Source organism: Ambystoma mexicanum, chromosome 2q, assembly GCF_040938575.1.
Source record: "Ambystoma mexicanum isolate Mex_15411 chromosome 2q, UKY_AmexF1_1, whole genome shotgun sequence".
Taxonomy (NCBI): domain Eukaryota; kingdom Metazoa; phylum Chordata; class Amphibia; order Caudata; family Ambystomatidae; genus Ambystoma; species Ambystoma mexicanum.
This window is the reverse complement of record NC_090924.1, coordinates 984,196,323-984,220,206: the sequence shown is the minus strand read 5'-3', so window position 1 is coordinate 984,220,206 and position 23,884 is coordinate 984,196,323. Positions and strand designations below refer to the sequence as shown.

The following is a 23,884-nucleotide window of genomic DNA, read 5'->3' as shown; positions in this document are numbered from 1 at the left end:
CCTCCGTCCTTAATCACCCCCCCCCCCACCTTCACCTTTTTTAGTATTATTTTGCCACTTTTATCATTAGTCCCTCCATCACTGATTACAGGTCGGCTGCTCCCCCATTCCCTTCTTTGTTTCTTCTCCCCCTCCCCAGCACTATCTAGATTGTTTATCGACCTACCACAGTTTGTCACTTGTTTTGTTACTCTCCTCACCTCTTCCCTCCTCTTCCCTCACTCACCTCCTTATGTGACTCCTGCACTACAACTATTGACATCAGGCATAGCAATGTTGATGCTAGTTTTGTTATCCAACATTCCCTCCCTAGACTCTCCCTTATTGTTCCAGGCATTTGTAATATCCACTTCGATTTGATAGTTCATTTTCAGATTGTGGACTGTTTGAAGGACATGTAGGAATGTACTATTCTTCTCCCTTGTTACCTCCCTCATTGATGCGCTTTGATGAACTTTGTGTGTAGGTCGTATTATGAATTTCTATGATTCAGTGATGGGTCACTCTCTGCCATTGTCGATGTGGGGTACTCTGTACCTGATATGTTCTGCTGGTCAGTGGCTGATGCAATGTTGTGCTTTGTTTGGAGGTGTCAGGGGATGGGTGTGGTTTAACACACAGGGTGGTCCTCGAGTGCAATGTTCACATGTGCTGTGTACGGGACACTGGGACTCACTTCATTTCAAATGCATGTATTCGATGCATGTCCCTACTGACAAATACACTTAGGCAACACCCCCCCCCCAACTACATTAACACCATGCACACATGTGCACCCAGATTGCCTTCTCAGGCATGCTGTGTCATGACAATCCATGTTCCCTTCCGAGTCATTGATCATGTACATGAATGACAAGGTGCTATTTGGTTGCATGCCCTTTTTTAAAATGATGCTGACGGGGTTTCCCCAATGTAATGCACACTCACTGTGCTGTCCAGTGAGCGGTGTTTCAAATGCCAATTTTCAATTGTCCAATGTGCATGGAAACAGCTATTCTGACTTTTGTTGCTTGCAACACTGGTGGCATGCATTTGTGCCACTGTTTTCATGGTGTGAGGTTTTGGTCAGTCATTTCTTCAGATTCCATGTCAGGTGTAATTGTCGGGTGCCTATTTACATTTCTCACGTGGCACTTCATGACTATTGTGTCATGTGTTGCGCATATGGTTTGAAGTTTTACCGTTGCATACCATGGTACGGTGTGGTAGACAGGATTCAGGGGTGTTGGGAGGGTTTGGGTGGCATACCAGTACTTTCATGCCCTGTTTAGCAAGGGGGGGGGAAGCACCTTGCATGTGTTCCCTTTGGTCAAATGGTTTGGTTGTGTTTAATTAGCTAGGGATGCACACAATGTGGCACTTCCGTGGACACATTCTCAGGGTGGTAAGGTAGTGACAGTTAACTGTCCCTTTCTCATCATTGTTTGTGACCTGGTATGTGCCAGGCCTCTGTGCACTCCGCAGGGGTTGGAGTTTAGGTGAAAAATGTGGCCACAAGCTGGGTACAGGCTGCCTCGCCACATGCCCTTTCCCCTCCAATGCAGAGCGGCCGTGCATGTGGTTGGGGATGTGGGGGCACCACCATGTCCACCGGTACGCCATGCCGTGTTGCAACATTGTGCAGGACACATGCTGCCACAATTGTCCTGCATACTACTGGGGGTGCATATAGTAGCTGTCCACCAGAGCGGTCAAGGGAGCGGAAGCCTGACTCGAGCACTCCGAATGTGCGCGCCACTATGTGTTTAATTAGCTAGGGATGCACACAATGTGGCACTTCCGTGGACACATTCTCAGGGTGGTAAGGTAGTGACAGTTAACTGTCCCTTTCTCATCATCGATTGTGACCTGGTATGTGCCAGGCCTCTGTGCACTCCGCAGGGGTTGGAGTTTAGGTGAAAAATGTGGCCACAAGCTGGGTACAGGCTGCCTCGCCCCATGCCCTTTCCCCTCCCATGCAGAGCGGCCGTGCATGTGGTTGGGGATGTGGGGGCACCACCATGTCCGCCGGTACGCCATGCCGTGTTGCAACATTGTGCAGGACACATGCTGCCACAATTGTCCTGCATACTACTGGGGGTTCATATAGTAGCTGTCCACCAGAGCAGTCAAGGGAGCGGAAGCCTGACTCGAGCACTCCGAATGTGCGCGCCACTATGGCCCTGGTTGCACTGGTTGCAATATGGGCTGCGTTGTATCTTACTTGGGGTGGTGTGGAGGGATTCCGTATTGGCATCATCATGTAGGTGCTCAGAGGGTAGGCACTGTCCCCTGGTAAGGTGATAATGGTTGTCATTAGTTGGGCTTGTGTATTTGTATGTGCGTGACATGCGTGTATGTGCAAAGGCATTTTTACTTACCTAGGAGCCATGTGTCACCATGCTTGCCAGCTTCCAGGGCCCGGCTCAGGGTGGACATTCTGAATATGAAACTATCATGGGTGGACCCAGGATAGTTTGCATAGACAGAGGTGATGATTCCCTTGGCATTGCATACCACCTGCACGTTGATGGAATGCCAGTGCTTGCGGTATCGATAGATGTGCTCAGTGGCACTAGGTGGACGTAGGGCCACATGGGTACAATCTATGGCACCAAGTACTTTGGGGAAGTGTGCCACCCTGTAGAAGTCCAGGACCACGGCCCGCCTTTTTGGTGGTGTTCTGGGCATGTATATGTGCCTGCTGACTGAGGGGCGTGCAGTGATGATTGCCAACACCGGGTGTAGGCAGCATGACTGCGTGGGCTGTGAGACACCCCCCACTATGGCAGTTGTCCGCTGAAATGACCAAAAATGCAGTACATTGAGCACCTTCTCCAAGGGGCTCAATGCTTGGGAGCACAGGCTGGGTGATGTGAGTTTATTCTCCTACTCCCTGACCAGCTCTAGGATGATATATATACTTGCCATAGACCTGGTCATCAGGCATCCCAAAAAGACTGGTCCTGGGCAAAAAAATGTGGGGCCTGGCTATTCTCCTCCTCCTGCGGTGTCACACGATCACTTCTGAGAGGAACAGGACATTCATCGTAGCTGTATATGCTTGTTTGTTGTTTGCGTGCAATTATGCTGCGCAGGGGCGCTTCCGCCTGCTTTCGTGTGGCAGACGTAATTGTGCATGTGTTTTGACATGCGCGTGTTTTCCCTATTCGATTCCATGAATACGTGTAGTTCGCGTGCGTGTGGGCATTCTGTGTACTTCCCAGCAGTACTTCCCCAGTTACGCCCTTATTTTCACACGTTGTTCCCCATTCCGTGTGTTCCGCCCCGTGTTCCGCCCCGTTTTTGATGTGTGCGCTAAAGTTGTGCGCTTTTGCTGTGCTCGTCGCGCACAGCCTTTGGCATGTGAAAGTGACGTGTGCGCGGATTTGGCACACGTCCTGGGAAAAACACGCGCAGGGCCTTCCATGAATCACACGCGTGCGATTCGCACACGTGCGCCGGCTTTTTTACGCTTGCTCCAGCTTGCGCCACTAATTTCGGCGAACATTTATTCCATGAATTACCCCCAAAATGTGGTACTTGATGCTGCGCACAAGAATGAACCCATTGAATGCAAGCGTCACGCTGTAATCTAACATACCCTCATGATAAAACAATCAAAGAATTCAGACTCAAGATATCACTCGTGTTTGATGTTTTTCTTGATGAACATTACATGCAAGCGTGTTATCAAAACTAGGGCGTGGCCTTTAATGTTAATGTAAATGCCTAATGGTTCACTGAGCAGTTATAGTTATTTTCTATATTTCTATATTTTTTTTCTATGAGGCGTGTTCAATGATGTGTGACTCCGTAGCTTAATAAATATGTTTTCGGAAATGCAAGTTTAACTGTGAGATTTAGGGCCTGATTGACAGAGCTTTGCTCTATGGCATTGCGCCATTATAAAACGCGTCTATGAATCAGGGCCTAACTCTTTATTATGAATCAGGTTTAGATAGCACTTTAGAGAATTCGAACAGCCTTGGCAAGTGCACCAGAAAGCATTGTGGGTGTGCTAAATCTCATTTTACATGGCTGTAAAAATACTGAATGAAAAAAAACATGAATGCAAAGAGAAACAACAGGTTTTCACATGAAAGCAAACCATTATATCACAAAATCCTTAAATTCGATTTTTTTTGTCATACAGCGAGTTGAGCTGCAATTGTTTTGTGACTGTTTCATTTTCATGAACTAAAATGAATACTCAGTGTTGTAGACCTGTCTTTTGAAGGTATACACATCACACGATAAACCATCATGACAAGGATTTATAAAAACAGCATGTATTGCAACATGTTATCCAAAAGAAGAATGATTGTAGTTCTTTTTGTTGCATCACAAGTGAAAGTCTACACGTACTGAAAGTCTACACGTACCATACTACTAATTGATGTGAGCCCAAAGAATGCTTGTGGGGTTTACTAATGTATTTTTAAGATTACCTTCATGATGTGAAGAAAAACATTTGCAATTGTAGCAAAAGGAAACGGCCTTTCCATCAAATTAGCAATCTGAAAAAATCTTGCCAGAAGCCTTTGGCATTTTTGGGCTTTCCCCCATAAGTGCTTGACGCATGCTGAAACCCCTTTGTGTGCCTATCCTGCACACCAACAGCAGCACAAGTATCTACAGCATTATGTGATCTTAAGTTACTGAATCATCAACACGACTTGTCTATGGCTGTCAAGCACAAAGCTACTATCCAATCCATCATTTTAATGTGTATTATTGTGGCAATCGTATGAATTTGATCAATTCCCCCCAAGAAACACTTGTGTACAGGCGCGTTATAAATGCCACATCATATCATATCATATCATATCAGCGGAGTGGCGGCGAGTGGCAGTCCTGCAGGTTACCCTGTGAATCAGAGTCTGTTTTTGCTGCCCTTCACTGGAGGAGGAGTGACTTCAGCTACCCATAAAATCCTCAACAACCCGCGGAGCGGACGCGGAGTGGCGGCGAGCGGCAGTCCTGCAGGTTACCCTGTGAATCAGAGTCTGTTTTTGCTGCCCTTCACTGGAGGAGGAGTGACTCCAGCTACCCATAAAACCCTCAACAACCCGCGGAGCGGACGCGGAGTGGCGGCGAGTGTCAGTCCTGCAGGTTACCCTGTGAATCAGAGTCTGTTTTTGCTGCCCTTCACTAGAGGAGGAGTGACTCCAGCTACCCATAAAACCCTCAACAACCCGCGGAGCGGACGCACAGTGGCGGCGAGTGGCAGTCCTGCAGGTTACCCTGTGAATCAGAGTCTGTTTTTGCTGCCCCTCACTGGAGGAGGAGTGACTCCAGCTACCCATAAAACCCTCAACAACCCGCGGAGCGGACGCGGAGTGGCGGCGAGTGGCAGTCCTGCAGGTTACCCTGTGAATCAGAGTCTGTTTTTGCTGCCCTTCACTGGAGGAGGAGTGACTTCAGCTACCCATAAAACCCTCAACAACCCACGGAGCGGACGTGGAGTGGCGGCGAGTGGCAGTCCTGCAGTCATGGCAGTCGAGGCTGCGAGGACTGCCCTTGTCGTAAATTCCACCCGATATGAATAAAGGCTTCGGCTGCGAAGTTCGCGGCCTCATCTGGATTTAGATGGACCCACGCCGCTGGAGCACACCCAAGACCAATTTGACCAAAGAAGAGCTGCCGTGAAGAGCCCAAGGGGCAAAAAAGGAAAATTCACTAAATCCGACCCCCTTCAGCTCACAAAGGTCTTGAACGCTGAAACTCTATCCAACCGGCATCATGCGGCTTTCTGCCACGACTCCGAAGTTCAACCCGACTTCGTGTCGGATTACGAGAGACAAGAGCACATCAATGCTCCATTGCCAACCCACGCGCACCCAGAGCCGCCCCCCCTTTGGCCCGCTTACCTGGTACTCCCGGAGGGGTGACCGGATCGGCGTCGCCTGGCAGGGAGCAGCTGAGGCTTCCTTCCGGAGCACTAAGCGTCCCTGTGATCGAGGAGGAAGAAGGGAGTGACGCGCCAGGGGAGGATGACTGCGGCCGCGTCCGGGCTACACAGGCGCTCGAAACTGAGAAAAGGGGGCGGGGCCTGGAGTCGCGGTCCCGAGCCCCCTCATCTCAGTCCGAGCACTTGTTCACTGCGATGCCAGATGTCCCCAATTGATCAATTGCCTGGAGGAGCCTCCTGCTCTTCTGCAGAGCATGGCTCTGGACTGTTTTCTTAGCGACGAAAGTTCTGTGGTCGAGGGGACGCTTCCTCATCACTCCCCAGCCCTGTTGAAAACCTCTAACCCTAAGAAAAGACTTAGACCTCACCTCTCCGTTTCTCAAAACAGGAAAATCTGTCATCGTGCTACAAAGGAACCAGCAAAGCAAGCACGCCTCATGACGACTCAGCCCCTCAGGAAAGCTATTGGCAAAGTTGTCTCGATTTTGTCATCGAAAACGGGGAAGGCCAAAATTCAACCAACTGCTCAGTCTACATTAAGGACCTTTTTTAAATCTTCTAATGTTTGTCGAGCCCCTAGAGGAGAAGAACTAACTGACATGGAAATCCTGGAAGCCATCCAGGACTGCCCCACCATGTCTAAACACAGAAGACTGGACCATCAAGCTGAGTCCTATCCACCAGTACTACCTTTTCACTCGATGCTCCAGGATCAATGCCTCAGAAATACACATAGTAGGGAGCCTAATGAGCTGCAGCAACTTGTGGACAATGAACATCCTCAAAGTAGAGACCTTATACTATTAGAGACCCCAAAAACAACGGCGGAAGCCCCAATTGAACAAACTCAAAGCGCGACCAACGTCTCAGTTCCGTCTAAAGAGGCTGAAATGCTCTTAAACAGAACACCTCTTCCGAGATTGGCAGAACATACATCAGAGCCCGCCGCCTTGGTTTTTTTAAAGGACGGCCGTCTTACAAATGCTACTACAACTAAATTATGCAACCTCGTTAAGGCACCTCCCTCTCTAACAGAGAACGAAAACCTAGATACTTCATCAAAGGAGGCCAACTCGCCATCCATAGTCCTGGCCATTGAGTCTATGCCGGATTCAATTTCTAACACCTGTGGTAGCAGTGGTGGGGACAGACCAGATGAGCGCCCTCCCACTCCCCACAAGCGAGCTTCGCTAAGAGGTCTCTCACTAGACCTTTCTGCAAATAACCAGCAACGTAGATTATCGAGTGCAGTTCCCCCACCTTTGTCTACACCAAGGAAAACCAACAACCCTGGCTCGTTTTTTGTAAGTGAGACACCTTCCAAAAAATCAGACATTTTTGCCATTATGCCGGCCATTACAATAGCTTTAGCACCGTTTACAAAACTTTATGAATCCATGAACGACACTTTAAAGGACCACACGACACTTCAAGCTATGATTCATACACCAAGGAAAACCAACAACCCTGGCTCGTTTTTTGTAAGTGAGACACCTTCCAAAAAATCAGACATTTTTGCCATTATGCCGGCCATTACAATAGCTTTAGCACCGTTTACAAAACTTTATGAATCCATGAACGACACTTTAAAGGACCACACGACACTTCAAGCTATGATTCATACAAAGCTGACCTTCCTTGAAGGCCACATAACGGCACAGAAGACCTGCCATAAACAGAACACAGTTCAAACTCACCAGACTAACAGGCCGATTCATGGAATAATTAGCGCGGCGCAAGTGGGCAAAAACGTGCGAATCGCAGTGCAATTGCGAAAATCACACGAAAAGCAGCGCACGTCGATTCCTGGAAGGCCGTGCGCGAGAAAACCAGCGGATGTGCGATAAAAAAGTGTGCGGCGCACGTTGGCGCACAGGCCATCTCACAGCGTGCGCCAGGTCACAGCGAAAATCGCACAGGCCACAGCGAAATTCGCACATAGCGCGGCGCACGCAACAAAAGTAGGCGGAACACGGGCGTAACACTCGGAATGGGGAACAACTTGCCAAAACGTGGGCGTCACGGGGGAAGTACAGGGCACAAGTGCGCGGAACGCCCACACGCTTGCCTACAACACGTATTCATGGAATAGAATAGGGCAAAAAAGCGCACGCTCAAACCAGCGCACAGGCACAAACACGACCGCCACAAGAAAGCAGGCGGTAGCGTCTCTGCGGCTGTAAGAAATGTGCGCCAAAAGGTGCGCCAACAAATAGCACCTATATACTGCCATGATGAATGTCCCATACTGTGGCCCTCCAGGAAAAATGACGTGCAAAGGGGTACCCACAAACACGGACACCCGCTGACAAAAAATACGTGTGCGTGTATACCGGGGTGCGCGGGAAGTCTAACACGCGATTTCAGCAGGGTACGTGCATCACAGGGGTTCGCGTGAAGTTATTCACGCGATCGGGCCTGGGGGAGCGGGCTACGTGTATTTCAGGGGTTCGCGTGAAGTTTCACACGTGATCGGGTCTGGGGGAGCGGGCTACGTGTATTACAGGGGTTCGCGTGAAGTTCCTCACGCGATCGGGCCTGGGGGAGCGGGCTACGTGTATTCCAGGGGCGCGCGTGAAGTTCCACACGCGAATAGCCTGGGCGCGTGTATTTCAGGGGTGCGCGGGAAGTTCCACACGCGAATAGCCTGGGGGCGCGTGTATTCCAGGGGTGCGAGTGAAGTTCCACACGCGAATAGCCTGGGCGCGTGTATTTCAGGGGTGCGCGGGAAGTTCCACACGCGAATAGCCTGGGCGCGTGTATTTCAGGGGTGCGCGGGAAGTTCCACACGCGAATAGCCTGGGCGCGTGTATTTCAGGGGTGCGCGGGAAGTTCCACACGCGAATAGCCTGGGCGCGTGTATTTCAGGGGTGCGCGTGAAGTCCCACACGCGAATAGCCTGGGCGCGTGTATTTCAGGGGTGCGCGTGAAGTTCCACACGCGAATAGCCTGGGCGCGTGTATTTCAGGGGTGCGTGGGAAGTTCCACACGCGAATAGCCTGGGGGCGCGTGTATTTCAGGGGTGCGCGGGAAGTTCCACACGCGAATAGCCTGGGCGCGTGTATTTCAGGGGTGCGCGGGAAGTTCCACACGCGAATAGCCTGGGGGCGCGTGTATTTCAGGGGTGCGCGGGAAGTTCCACACGCGAATAGCCTGGGCGCGTGTATTTCAGGGGTGCGCGGGAAGTTCCACACGCGAATAGCCTGGGCGCGTGTATTTCAGGGGTGCGCGGGAAGTTCCACATGTGATTTGACAGTGTGGGTCCTCCCAGGTGTACCCTGTACACCCTCCACGGCCCCTGCAGGCAGCCCACACCACAGGGGACTACCCTGCATCCCTGGTCATGTCCCGCAGGCAGCCCACCCACCATGGGCATGCCCCCCAGCAAAGGCACATGTCTCCTTGAACTAATGAACACCAACTCATGTCCCCTTGCACCCCCACCCCCCAGCACTGTGGGGCACCTGCCAGCAGGCCCCCACCCATGTCCAACTCATGTCTCCCACCACCCCCACCCCCCAGCCACCAGGGGCAGCCTCCACCAGGCCCCCACTCATGTCTCCCACCACCCCCACCCCCCAGCCACCAGGGGCACCCTCCACCAGGCCCCCACTCATGTCTCCCACCACCCCCACCCCCCAGCCACCAGGTGCAGCCTCCACCAGGCCCCCACTCATGTCTCCCACCACCCCCACCCCCCAGCCACCAGGGGCAGCCTCCACCAGGCCCCCACTCATGTCACCCACCACCCCCACCCCCCAGCAGTGCAGGGGCAGCCTCCACCAGGCCCCCACTCATGTCACCCACCACCCCCACCCCCCAGCAGTGCAGGGGCAGCCTCCACCAGGCCCCCACTCATGTCACCCACCACCCCCACCCCCCAGCCACCAGGGGCACCCTCCACCAGGCCCCCACTCATGTCTCCCACCACCCCCACCCCCCAGCCACCAGGGGCAGCCTCCACCAGGCCCCCACTCATGTCTCCCACCACCCCCACCACCCAGCCACCAGGGGCACCCTCCACCAGGCCCCCACTCATGTCTCCCACCACCCCCACACCCCAGCAGTGCAGGGGCACCCTCCACCAGGCCCCCACTCATGCCTCCCACCACCCCCACCCCCCAGCCACCAGGGGCACCCTCCACCAGGCCCCCACTCATGTCTCCCACCCCCCCCACCCCCCAGCCACCAGGGGCAGCCTCCACCAGGCCCCCACTCATGTCTCCCACCACCCCCACCCCCCAGCCACCAGGGGCAGCCTCCACCAGGCCCCCACTCATGTCACCCACCACCCCCACACCCCAGCAGTGCAGGGGCAGCCTCCACCAGGCCCCCACTCATGTCACCCACCACCCCCACCCCCCAGCAGTGCAGGGGCAGCCTCCACCAGGCCCCCACTCATGTCACCCACCACCCCCACCCCCCAGCAGTGCAGGGGCACCCTCCACCAGGCCCCCACTCATGTCACCCACCACCCCCACCCCCCAGCCACCAGGGGCACCCTCCACCAGGCCCCCACTCATGTCTCCCACCACCCCCAAACCCCAGCAGTGCAGGGGCAGCCTCCACCAGGCCCCCACTCATGTCACCCACCACCCCCACCCCCAGCAGTGCAGGGGCAGCCTCCACCAGGCCCCCACTCATGTCACCCACCACCCCCACCCCCCAGCAGTGCAGGGGCAGCCTCCACCAGGCCCCCACTCATGTCACCCACCACCCCCACCCCCCAGCCACCAGGGGCACCCTCCACCAGGCCCCCACTCATGTCTCCCACCACCCCTACCCCCCAGCCACCAGGGGCACCCTCCACCAGGCCCCCACTCATGTCTCCCACCACCCCACCCCCCAGCCACCAGGGGCACCCTCCACCAGGCCCCCACTCATGTCTCCCACCACCCCCACACCCCAGCAGTGCAGGGGCACCCTCCACCAGGCCCCCACTCATGTCTCCCACCACCCCCAACCCCCAGCCACCAGGGGCACCCTCCACCAGGCCCCCACTCATGTCTCCCACCACCCCCACCCCCCAGCCACCAGGGGCACCCTCCACCAGGCCCCCACTCATGTCTCCCACCACCCCCAAACCCCAGCAGTGCAGGGGCAGCCTCCACCAGGCCCCCACTCATGTCACCCACCACCCCCACCCCCCAGCCACCAGGGGCACCCTCCACCAGGCCCCCACTCATGTCACCCACCACCCCCACACCCCAGCAGTGCAGGGGCAGCCTCCACCAGGCCCCCACTCATGTCACCCACCACCCCCACCCCCCAGCCACCAGGGGCACCCTCCACCAGGCCCCCACTCATGTCACCCACCACCCCCACCCCCCAGCAGTGCAGGGGCACCCTCCACCAGGCCCCCACTCATGTCACCCACCACCCCCACCCCCCAGCCACCAGGGGCACCCTCCACCAGGCCCCCACTCATGTCACCCACCACCCCCACCCCCCACCCCCCAGGGGCACCCTCCACCAGGCCCCCACTCATGTCACCCACCACCCCCACACCCCAGCAGTGCAGGGGCAGCCTCCACCAGGCCCCCACTCATGTCACCCACCACCCCCACCCCCCAGCAGTGCAGGGGCACCCTCCACCAGGCCCCCACTCATGTCACCCACCACCCCCACCCCCCAGCCACCAGGGGCACCCTCCACCAGGCCCCCACTCATGTCTCCCACCACCCCCACCCCCCAGCCACCAGGGGCACCCTCCACCAGGCCCCCACTCATGTCTCCCACCACCCCCACCCCCCAGCCACCAGGGGCACCCTCCACCAGGCCCCCACTCATGTCTCCCACCACCCCCACCCCCCAGCCACCAGGGGCACCCTCCACCAGGCCCCCACTCATGTCTCCCAGCACCCCCACCCCCCCAGTCACCAGGGGCAGCCTCCACCAGGCCCCCACCCATGTCTCCCACCACCCCCACCCCCCAGCAGTGCAGGGGCAGCCTCCACCAGGCCCCCACTCATGTCACCCACCACCCCCACCCCCCAGCCACCAGGGGCACCCTCCACCAGGCCCCCACTCATGTCTCCCACCACCCCCACCCCCCAGCCACCAGGGGCAGCCTCCACCAGGCCCCCACTCATGTCTCCCACCACCCCCACCACCCAGCCACCAGGGGCACCCTCCACCAGGCCCCCACTCATGTCTCCCACCACCCCCACACCCCAGCAGTGCAGGGGCACCCTCCACCAGGCCCCCACTCATGCCTCCCACCACCCCCACCCCCCAGCCACCAGGGGCACCCTCCACCAGGCCCCCACTCATGTCTCCCACCCCCCCCACCCCCCAGCCACCAGGGGCAGCCTCCACCAGGCCCCCACTCATGTCTCCCACCACCCCCACCCCCCAGCCACCAGGGGCAGCCTCCACCAGGCCCCCACTCATGTCACCCACCACCCCCACACCCCAGCAGTGCAGGGGCAGCCTCCACCAGGCCCCCACTCATGTCACCCACCACCCCCACCCCCCAGCAGTGCAGGGGCAGCCTCCACCAGGCCCCCACTCATGTCACCCACCACCCCCACCCCCCAGCAGTGCAGGGGCACCCTCCACCAGGCCCCCACTCATGTCACCCACCACCCCCACCCCCCAGCCACCAGGGGCACCCTCCACCAGGCCCCCACTCATGTCTCCCACCACCCCCAAACCCCAGCAGTGCAGGGGCAGCCTCCACCAGGCCCCCACTCATGTCACCCACCACCCCCACCCCCAGCAGTGCAGGGGCAGCCTCCACCAGGCCCCCACTCATGTCACCCACCACCCCCACCCCCCAGCAGTGCAGGGGCAGCCTCCACCAGGCCCCCACTCATGTCACCCACCCCCCCACCCCCCAGCCACCAGGGGCAGCCTCCACCAGGCCCCCACTCATGTCTCCCACCACCCCCACCCCCCAGCCACCAGGGGCAGCCTCCACCAGGCCCCCACTCATGTCACCCACCACCCCCACACCCCAGCAGTGCAGGGGCAGCCTCCACCAGGCCCCCACTCATGTCACCCACCACCCCCACCCCCCAGCAGTGCAGGGGCAGCCTCCACCAGGCCCCCACTCATGTCACCCACCACCCCCACCCCCCAGCAGTGCAGGGGCACCCTCCACCAGGCCCCCACTCATGTCACCCACCACCCCCACCCCCCAGCCACCAGGGGCACCCTCCACCAGGCCCCCACTCATGTCTCCCACCACCCCCAAACCCCAGCAGTGCAGGGGCAGCCTCCACCAGGCCCCCACTCATGTCACCCACCACCCCCACCCCCAGCAGTGCAGGGGCAGCCTCCACCAGGCCCCCACTCATGTCACCCACCACCCCCACCCCCCAGCAGTGCAGGGGCACCCTCCACCAGGCCCCCACTCATGTCACCCACCACCCCCACCCCCAGCCACCAGGGGCACCCTCCACCAGGCCCCCACTCATGTCTCCCACCACCCCCACCCCCCAGCAGTGCAGGGGCACCCTCCACCAGGCCCCCACTCATGTCCCCCTGCACCCCCACCCCCCAGCCACCAGGGGCAGCCTCCACCAGGCCCCCACTCATGTCTCCCACCCCCCAGCAGTGCAGGGGCACCCTCCACCAGGCCCCCACTCATGTCCCCTATCACCCCCACCCCCCAGCCACCAGGGGAAGCCTCCACCAGGCCCCCACTCATGTCTCCCAGCGTGCTACGTGTATTTCAGGGGTGCGCGGGAAGTCCCACTCGTGAATAGCCTGGGCGCGTGTATTTCAGGGGTGCGCAGGAAGTTCCACACGCGAATAGCCTGGGCGCATGCATTTCAGGGGTGCGCGGGAAGTTTTACACGCGACTTCAGCAGGGTACGTGTATTTCAGGTATGCGCGGGAATTCTCACACGCGATTTGGCTTGGTACGTGTATTACAGGGGTGCGTGGGAAGTTACACACACGATTAGGCTGGGTGGGTCCTCACAGGTGTTCCCTGTACACCCTCCACGGCCCCTGCAGGCAGCCCACAAAACAGGGGACTACCCTGCACACCTGCTCATGTCCCCCTGCACCCCCACCCCCCAGCCACCAGGGGCAGCCTCCACCAGGCCCCCACCCATGTCTACCACCACCCCCACCCCCCAGCCACCAGGGGCAGCCTCCACCAGGCCCCCACCCATGTCTACCACCACCCCCGCCCCCCAGCCACCAGGGGCAGCCTCCACCAGGCCCCCACCCATGTCTACCACCCCACCCCCACCCCCCAGCAGTGCAGGGGCACCCTCCACCAGGCCCCCACTCATGTCCCCCTGCACCCCCACCCCCCAGCCACCAGGGGCAGCCTCCACCAGGCCCCCACTCATGTCTCCCACCGCCCCACCCCCCAGCAGTGCAGGGGCACCCTCCACCAGGCCCCCACTCATGTCCCCTATCACCCCCACCCCCCAGCCACCTGGGGAAGCCTCCACCAGGCCCCCACTCATGTCTCCCTGCACCCCCATCCCCCAGCCACCAGGGGAAGCCTCCACCAGGCCCCCACCCATGTCTACAACCCTTCCCACCCCCCAGCAGTGCAGGGGCACCCTCCACCAGGCCCCCACTCATGTCCCCTATCACCCCCACCCCTCAGCAGTGCAGGGGCAGCAGGCAGTCAGGCAGCAGCAGGTGGGAGCGTGCTCGGGCTCTGGGGGGCAGTAGTTCGGCCTTCCGGGCAGGAGCGTGGTATTCCGTGTGCATACGCGTGGCCAGCTTGGTACGGAGTGATTTTGCACGTGAAAATCCTGCATGTCAGCGTGAAAACTGAGGAAAGGCCCTCAGCGCGTAAGCGCGTCTGTGACGTGACCCGCACAGGTGTTTCCCACACAGCACGTGATGACAGAGCACACGTGGAAAGACTGCACGTCAGAGTGTAATTGCGTGTGATTGGTGGAAATGGCCCTACACGCAGAAGTGACAAAGCGTGTGATTGGTGGAAATGGCCCTACACGCAGAAGTGACAAAGCGTGTAATTGGTGGAAATGGCCCTACACGCAGAAGTGACAAAGCATGTAATAGGTGGAAATGGCCCTAGCGCGTACACGCCGCGTAAGTGACGCTGGACGTGTGGGCCTGTATAAAAGGTACGTGTAGAACACGTTTTCCTTGTACGTGCTTTTCGTGGAGAGCGAGTGGGTGAATTCTGTACTTCTTGTCGTTTCACACGCGATTTACTTCACGGCGTTTCTAGTTCGTATTCCCTGTTACCTCTGACAGCTTTTTCTCTTTTTTCTCTTTTACTGGTTTACCTGGGCCTGTTCCCTCAAACAGTGTTCCCTTCTACTGTTGTCCTGTCTCCTCAGACAGCGGACAAATCTTCTTTTGGCGGGGGTGTTGCCAACCAAACGTGCTCCTTTTACACGCTCGTTTACCAGGCAGACGGTGAGTCACGCACGTATCTAACATCTGTGCTTGCCCCGTGTGTAGCCTACCCCTTCAGAGGTCATTCTAGGCTGCGTGTGACACGCATACGTTCATTCTTGTGTTTCTGGGTGCCACAGCGTAGTGCAGGTTTTTCATTCTGCACACGTGGTCTAGGAGGGGTTGCGTGCACGTCATCTCCCTTTTTTGGGCCTCCTGTGCGTTGCGTGACCCGTCATCTTTCCCCAGGGGTTACATTCAGCCTTGCTAGAGCACTAGGGTACAATTACCATCTGGTACCCAACCCCTTTGACCCCCAATTGCCCAGGACAATAGTCTACATCCACTCCCATACGCACATTAACATCAGTGCCATGGCTGGGAGGCGAGGATTCCGTAAGGGTGGCAAAGGTGGAAGAGCCACAAGTGGTGGCCGTGGTGGATCCGGTAGGGGACGTGGTCGTAACTTGCAGGGTGAGCCTGTCCCCCCATGTGTGGAGGACCAGTCACGGGCACCCATAATCCCCCCCCCTCCCATTGAGGCTGATGTGGCTGACACCATCCATGCTCAGCCCTTGTTGGACCAGCCCATTGTGGCACCAGACCTGGCTGACTCCATGGCTGACTTCCAGGTCAGCAGGGCTACGACACGTGCGCTGGTGCACGTTGATGTCATCATGCCACGTGGATCTGGGGCAGCAAGGTCATCTGCTGCACCAAGGAGACAGGGCAGAGAGGCTGCAGGGGCAGCTGCGGCTCCATCCACCCCAGCCCTCACACACCCAGCCAGGACAGTGTCGGTCCTAGTCCATGCTGCTGACATTCCCCCTGACACCATCACACTAGAGCTAATGCCTGCACCAACTCCCATGCTGAGTGTGCAATCCCACACTCCTGATACAGAGTCCACCAGGGCTCCTGCCCCTAGTGTCCAGAGCGGTGCAGGACACTCAGGATCACCACCACCTTCCAAGCGGAAGAGGAAGAGTGCTCGTCCGGCACAGGCTGATGCCCCAGACACGGCTACACAGTCCGGCCCGTCCAGGAAGCCCAGCTTCACGGATGACGAACTGAATGCACTTGTCGAGTATGTGTCCGGACATGACAACGAGATGGTCATTGTTGCAGGATCCAAGACCACACCTGCACAACGCCAGGCACACTGGCAGACCGTTGCGGACATCGTAAGTGCCCTTGGAATCGTGAAGCGCACAGCCAATGATTGCTATAAGCGCTGGAATGACCTAAAGCGCAGGGCAAAGAGTAAGCTGGCCTCAAGTCATGCCGCAACTCTAGTGACTGGAGGTGGGTCTCCAGTAGTAGACATGGAACTCACTCCACATGAGTCAGTCGCTGGGACCTACGTCACGGAGGAACAGATCCAAGGCGTGGGAGATCTGGCTGATTACGAGGCATTGTCCGGTGAGTGCACATGCATGTGTGTGTCATCCATGTGCATGGTGTGTGTGTGAGGGCTTCTGTTCGGGTGCCAGGTGAGAGTGTGTGCGCCTGAGTCGTATGGGTCAGCCATGTGCTTCATGCAATCCTTCCTGCGCAGCTGCATTTGGCCATAGCAGTATCCCTTCTGCCAACAGTAGACATCTAGCCCAACTGCACGCCAGTTGCCCTTGAAGTGTCACCTTGCCACAACATATTTGCTTCTTTTTCACTGTTCATTCAGTCAGTTTGTTTGCATTCCACCACTTTCACTAGGCATGTCGCTGTCCACTAGTCACATGTCTGACATGGGTATGGTAAAGTGGAGTGACTTTGTTACCTGGATATCATTTGTACACACATGTCCCTGTGCAATTGGACCATTTCAGACTGGCAGCTCCAGGTGAAAAATCTGACCTGTTAGAATTAGAAAAGCAATTACATGCGGGAACTGGACTGAATGAATAGGTGCTGCCCTCCTCTCCATCTTCACTCAATAGCAATGGTACATGCCATCTGTGTGATGGCATGTGTGTTTCACCTGCCAATCACAGGCCAATGTGTGATGCCACTGCCAGGCAGCATGCAGAAAATGTGTTCATCTTCCATCTTGGTGTCATCAGTGTGTGCCATTTGCCTGCACTTCATACGCAGTGAGGGTGCATGCATGGGAGGGTTTTAGTCATGTGGGACATGTGTCAATCAAGTACTGGTTCTCTTGCTTCTCAGCCCTCAATGTGTGCCATGGTGCTAATGCCTGTTTCCATTTCTTTGTTTTCATGTCTTTGCAGGGGAAGACGCACCTGATACTGCTGGGGTTGTGGAGATGGTGCAGACCCAGGAGGGGTCCGAGGGCCGACCAACCACCAGTGAGGGACGTGGTGTGGTGGTGGGGGAGAACCCACAAGTGCTGCAGGTCGTGCTCTCAAGGGGTGTCTCTGGCTGCACCTCCCCCGAGCTGTACTCAGGTGTTGATTCGGATGAGACCTACGTGCCGTCGCAGGTGAGTGTTCCAGGGAGGGATTCTGTTCTGTCTCACCCACCTGCACCAGGGTCAGAACCCTCCATGGGGGTGTCAGTGTTGGCAGCTACGCCTTCGGTGGTTACGGATGCAGGGTCACACTCCGCGACATCTGATCCTGTTCCTGGGCCAGCAGATCAGAGGGGGAATGCAGTCCTGCAGCCTCAGGCAGTGCCGGCACAGCAAGGCGCAGTTCGCCTTGCCCCAGACAGGTATGGTGCCCGCCGACGTGGTGGCCGTACGCCACCCGGCAATACCGCATGGGAGCAATCCATTTACGGTATGGCAACCCAACAGGCTGCATCATCCGAGATGATGGCTCAGGCCATGGATAGGGTGGCCACTTCCATTGTCCCCCCAGAAAGGCTGATGGAGCGACTAGAGCAGGCAACCGACTCCATCTGCCAGTCACACAGGGAGGACATGTTGGGGTCCAACAGGGACAGGCGGGCGGCACTGGCGACTCTGCAGGAGGCCATCTCCATTGAGTCCCAGGGCCACAGGGAAGCCCTGAGGCAGGAGCTCCTTCACCTCAGGACGACTCTTGTTGAGCTTGAGGCTTCAACACACCAAAGGACAGAACAGCAGCTGGAGCGTCTCACCCGTACGCTCTCAGCTGAGATGCAGGCAACGAGGGCGGAGGTCCGGGCATCCCGTGAGTTGTTACATGGGGACCTCCGCACACTCATCCTCCAGAACCAGACCTACCACACCCGCATGCTTGCAGCCATGGAGGAGCAGACTAGGGCCTTGCGTGGGCTGCCTCCCATAGTGCAACCACCTCCGGATGCAGCTGCACAGGGTGATAATAGCGACAGCAGTGATACTCCCACAATAGGGTAGCCGTGTGGGCCATGAGCCCATGGAGGTGTTTTATCTTCCCAGGATCCACGCAGGTGGGTTCTGGTGTGCATCCTGTCCTCGGACCTCCTGGGTGGCCTCCCCAACCCCCCCGGGCCCATCAATGGCCATTTTTGATTGTTTATTATTTTTATTTTTATTTTTATTTCTTTTATTCCCAATTTTTTTGGGACGATCTGTTGGCTTCCGTGGTTCCTGTGGGCATACGCTGCATTGTGGCTGGGCACATGCAGGCTTGTAATGTATTTGGTTCAGATGCTTGGGTTTGAGTCACACACACCCCTCCTGCTTCCCGTTTCCATGGGCTTGTAAAGGGTGTGCCCAAGTGACAGTGAATTACACAGTGACGTTGGACTCCCATGAGCTGTGTGGGCAGTCTGTAGTCAATACTGTGTATACATTCCTAGTGCATATTGCTGTTGTGTTGTACACTGCATGTTGCATTGATGTGTAACTCTTCTTCTGTGTCTACCTCCCAATTTGCAGGTCCCTTCCTCATGTCCACACAAGGACCTCTAGTCTGGAGATGGGGTCCATGTTGGCAGCAGTGCACCTACAACTCTACATGGCGACAACACTGCACAGTTGGTAGTGGTGGGAGTGCAGGCATTTCCAGGTGGTGAGACTACTAATATGTAACATTTGTGATGTCATGTTAATGGTACTACGTGCTCAAGTATGTTGTTGGTCCGGCATTGCTGTGAGCATTTCAGGTGTTGCAGGTTTCTAATAGGGACACTGTACATAGTGAGACTGATGTCATGTTGTGGGGATTACTTTGTTTACCTGCAATTAGCATGACATGGCACGGTGTGTCGTGTGGCGGTGCTGGGGTTGGGTTGGCTGACATGGCACTGTCCTCTTGTTGCATTTTGCAAGTGGGTATTCATTTTAGCTGCTTCAATGTGTAACTTCACAAAACTGCATTGGTGGTGTCTGTGTCGGTAGGGATGCACACATTGTGACACTTCCAGGTGAACAATCTCAGGCTGACATGGTATTCCCGGTTCATTCTCCAGACATTCAGGATCAGTGTCATGTTGAGTCATCATTGATTGTCAGATGGAATGTGCCAGGGCAGTGTGCACTCCACAGGGGTGTGATTTCTATGTGAAGTAATTAGCCACTAGCTGTGTACGGGCTGCCTCCCCCGTGCCCTTTCCCCTCCCATGCGCAGCGGCTGTGCATGTGGTTGGGGATGTGGGGCCACCACCATGTCCACGGCCAGGCCCCGGCGTGTTGCAACGTTGTGCAGGACACATGCTGCCACTATGATCCTGCACACTACTGGGGGAGCGTATAACAGCTGCCCGCCAGAACGGTCAAGGGAGCGAAAGCGTGACTTTAGCACTCCGAATGTGCGCTCCACTATGCCCCTGGTTGTAATGTGGGCTGTGTTATATCTTACCTGGGGTGGCGTGGTGGCGTTCCGAATTGGCGTCATCATGTGGGGGCTGAGAGGGTAGGCACTGTCCCCTGTGGAGGTGGTGATTGGTATCATTGGTGGGGTTGTGACCAATGTTCCCTCTAATTTTTTTGGGCTGTGTGCGCCAAAGAATAGTTGTGTGCGGGCTGTTTTTCAGTCATGTGCGCAACTGAGTGATGCGCTGCCAGACCGGGGGTGGTCGTCGGCGCAGCGGCGGCGCAGCGCCATACCAGTGAGCAAAGCTTAGTGATCAGATTCCACAGTGTGCAAGCGAGGAATGCGAATTTGCAGCACAACAAGCTCTACTTCAAGAGACATTTGGGTGCTCTATTCTCTTCCCAAGACTTTAGCTCTTCTGAAATTGTGTCCTTTTACATCTCTAAACCAAGATCTTTCGTTTTATGATGGGTTGGTACAAGAACAGAGGGGTTCTTGTAGTGGAACACAGATTCTGCCTCACAAATTAATATTGGCACAGCATTAGCTTCTCCATTCACTAAATGTATGGAATATAAAGGAAATGCTTTCTCTTGGTTTAATGAAATAAACAGTACATGAACATGATTAATGACAAAGACGGCTTAATAGAAGGCGGGATATGAATGGACATTGCACTCTGACAGTTAAATAAAAAGCACTGAATCATGTAATCATGTAATCTCAGATGATTGTCACCACTCACCTCACCAATGCCATTTGTGAATGTCATGTGACTGCCAGTGTTTAAACATAAGGTCTGTTGTAACGTAACTTTTAGATCATGTGATCTCCATATGTGTAGCAGTGGAGAAAAGAGGTGTTCATTCTACAATACTCTGCCCATTTGAGGCCCACTGTGTATTTATTTGCAACTGGATTTAATTCTACAAGGTTTTTACTTGTCGCACCATGGAGTACTGACCTTCCACACACCAGGTCGGGTGGAGAACAATCGTGTGGCAAGCACGGGATGGCTCTATCTCTTCTACACATATGCCCAATTCAACATATTGAGGGTTCATGTGTCTGTTACATTACAACACTCCAGACAACGCCTCTACAGCCAACTTACACAACATCACCACCTGTCCACTCCCTGCCCTGGTCCCTTTCGGGATACCAATGCCCCTATGCCCTCAACAAAGACACTGTGGGGTCGGTGCTTCCGAACTGCACACAGCAACAAAGGCTAGCATCATCCGGGGTCAGACTGGGCCATGTAATTGTCTCAGGCACCAAAGAAAAAGTGTCTCGCACTTGCAAATAGCTTTTCATTCCTTTTGTGATTCTGTTTGAGTAGTACCCAGGGGAGCTTTTTGATAAAGTGACGTGCAAATTGTACATTTTAAAGATTATTTATTCAGCAACACTGGTCAAAACTACTAGTCACAGCAGAGTAAATTAACTCATCAAACTGGCCCACATGGGCCAATAAGGGTCCCAGTGACTTTTTCTTTCTTTCACCAATGCATCAGGGCTGGACCCCTGAGCTGCTCGGGGCTGGCCCTCTTGACTACAGCAAAAGAAACTCTGCTGCAAGACCAGGGGCTCTGTGTGTAAACTAGCTGACTCGCACACTAAACTTTTTCTTTCTTTTACCAATAAATCAGGGGATAGCGCGAACGCAGTCCCCCACTACTAGAAATAATGCAGTCGAGTACCCTGCATTTGGGGACATCGCAGGAGTCAGCAAATCCGATGTGCAATGGATGAGCCTCACCCGGGGAGCTCTGCCTTTCTGATCACAGATGCTCCCCTGCCAGGTAAGTATGAGTTGCGAGCAAGAGGGCAGGGGTTGGGCGGCGGGGCCTGTTCTGGAAGCCCCGCTAAGCGAGGGTGAGAAGGCCGGCACTGACCCAGACCCAGCCCTCCCAGAAGCCCTGAGCGTCTGCAGAGCTGCCTGCCCCACAGGCAGGGAGAAGCTCCGGCAGGCAGAGCCCAGCAGAAGAGGCACATTGTAGCACAGTTCATTTCTCCCATCAGGCCCTGCTCGGCCCGAGATTTGCATAAATTCGGACCTGGCCGCCAGCCAGCAGGCACAGTCGGATAGTGAGCAGGCCTGGTGCAGTGGGCCCACTGGCCCGTCAGCCCCAGGAGGGTCCATGGCCCTCCTGAGCCGACAGGTCACCCCGCTTAAATAGAGCGTCTCGGGTGGGGTGCCCCCCATCAGGACACGGCAACGCCGTGAAGGCAAGGCCCAATCGGTGCTTGGACGGGGCCGGCGGCAGCCGGTAGCCAGACCCCCCTCCCTCATAAATCCCCAGGAGCTGCTGTAGCCAGACCCCCCCCCCCCCCATAAATCCCCAGGAGCTGCTGGCTGGGCCTTCTTCAGGTTGGAGGGCCTGGGCGCGAAAACAGGCAGGGTGGCTTCAAGAACTACTGGGGCACCTCATAGCATGGGGCGCACATGGGTGGGGGGAGGGTGCGGCTGGGTGACGTCCATGGGGAAACACACCATAGCGTTTTTTGCCAAACCCTTTTATAAGACGAGAGTCCTCTCCTCCTTACCTTGTAGCACAGTGGCAGGCTGACTGTTGGCTGCTGACTGTGGCCTGGGTCGTCGTCGCCTCGCCTGGTGGTCCTCCTCAGTGTGGCTGTCCTGTGTGTGGGCTGGGCACTGGGCTGGCTGGTGGTGTGACTGGTGACTGAGGTCCACTGGTGCACCCCAATAAATCATGCCCAGCCAGGGCCAGGGCCAGGGTGGGTCAGAGGCCCAATAGCATCAGTCACGTGCGTCACGCCGTGATGGACCTGGCGGCACTGAGTCTGGGTGGACACGAATTTTCATTGGCTTGTTCTTCCCCCAGGCACAAGTGGAAGTTGTTTCAACTTTGTAAAGAAGTGCAACAACAAATTTGTTGTTACTTCCTCCAAAGTTGAAGCAACTAGTGTGCAATGTCACTGGGCCCCAGCTCAGCCCTGCAGGCAGGCTGCCCCCCCAGGGTCAGGACTCGGAGGGAGGCGGCAGGTGTTACAATTGCTTTAGTGTGTGCAATTGCTTCAGCCGCCTGCCGCCTCCCTCCACAGATCAAAGTAAACGTTGAACTCGGCCGGCCCGAGCAGAGCGCGGGCCGAGCACCACACGGCACCGGCCCCCCACGGCCGCCGGTGGCCCGCCCACCATTTTGAATGATGCTGCCTGCTTGCTACACATGCATCTGCATGCATCATAAGTTATGATGCATGCATGATGCAATCATCAAAGCAAGGTAACAACATCTAGTGTTAACTTGCTATGATGATGAATTGTGTGCAGACACTGCAGAGTGCCTCCTGGCTCCTGCCCTGCCCAACCCAGCCCCAGGCGGCCCAGCCCCCAGGAGTCTGACTTGACTTCCCGGCCGCGGGATGAAAAAAAAAAAAAATAAATAAATAATCATTTCACCCCAGGAGTCCGACTTGACTTCCTGGCCGCGGGCTGGGAAAAAAAAAATCACAAAATGATGATTGCAGTGCGCGGCAAAATAAGCACTATGCGCGGCTCACAATCAAAAGGTGCGCGGCCGCACAGGCGCGCACCTTACAGGGAACATTGGTTGTGACCTTGCTCAGTATCCAACATGCATGCATGTGCAGTGGCATACATACTCACCAAGCAGCCATGTATCGCCATGCTGCCCAGCTTCTAGGTCCCGGCTTAGGGTGGACATTCGGTAAATGAAGCTGTCGTGGGTGGAGCCGGGATAGTTGGCATATACTGAGGTGATGATTCCCTTGGCATTACATGCTACCTGCACGTTGATGGAATGCCAGTGCTTGCGGTTCCTATAGATGTGCTCAGATGCCCTGGGGGGACGTAGAGCCACATGGGTGCAGTCGATGGCACCTAGCACTTTGGGGAATCGTGCCACAGCGTAAAAATCCAGGGCGGCAGCATGCCTTTCTGCAGGTGTTCTGGGCAGGTATATGTGCCTGCGGACTGATG

The 23,884-nt window shown here is 56.2% G+C and overlaps 1 non-coding gene across 1 annotated transcript; it reads right to left on the bottom strand.

The window, feature by feature from the left end:
• Positions 1-21,566: 21,566 nt before the first annotated feature.
• LOC138570411 (U1 spliceosomal RNA) lies at positions 21,567-21,730 on the bottom strand. Its single transcript, XR_011303473.1, has one exon. It is a non-coding gene; the product is annotated as a U1 spliceosomal RNA (small nuclear RNA).
• Between the last annotated feature and the right edge of the window lie 2,154 nt (positions 21,731-23,884).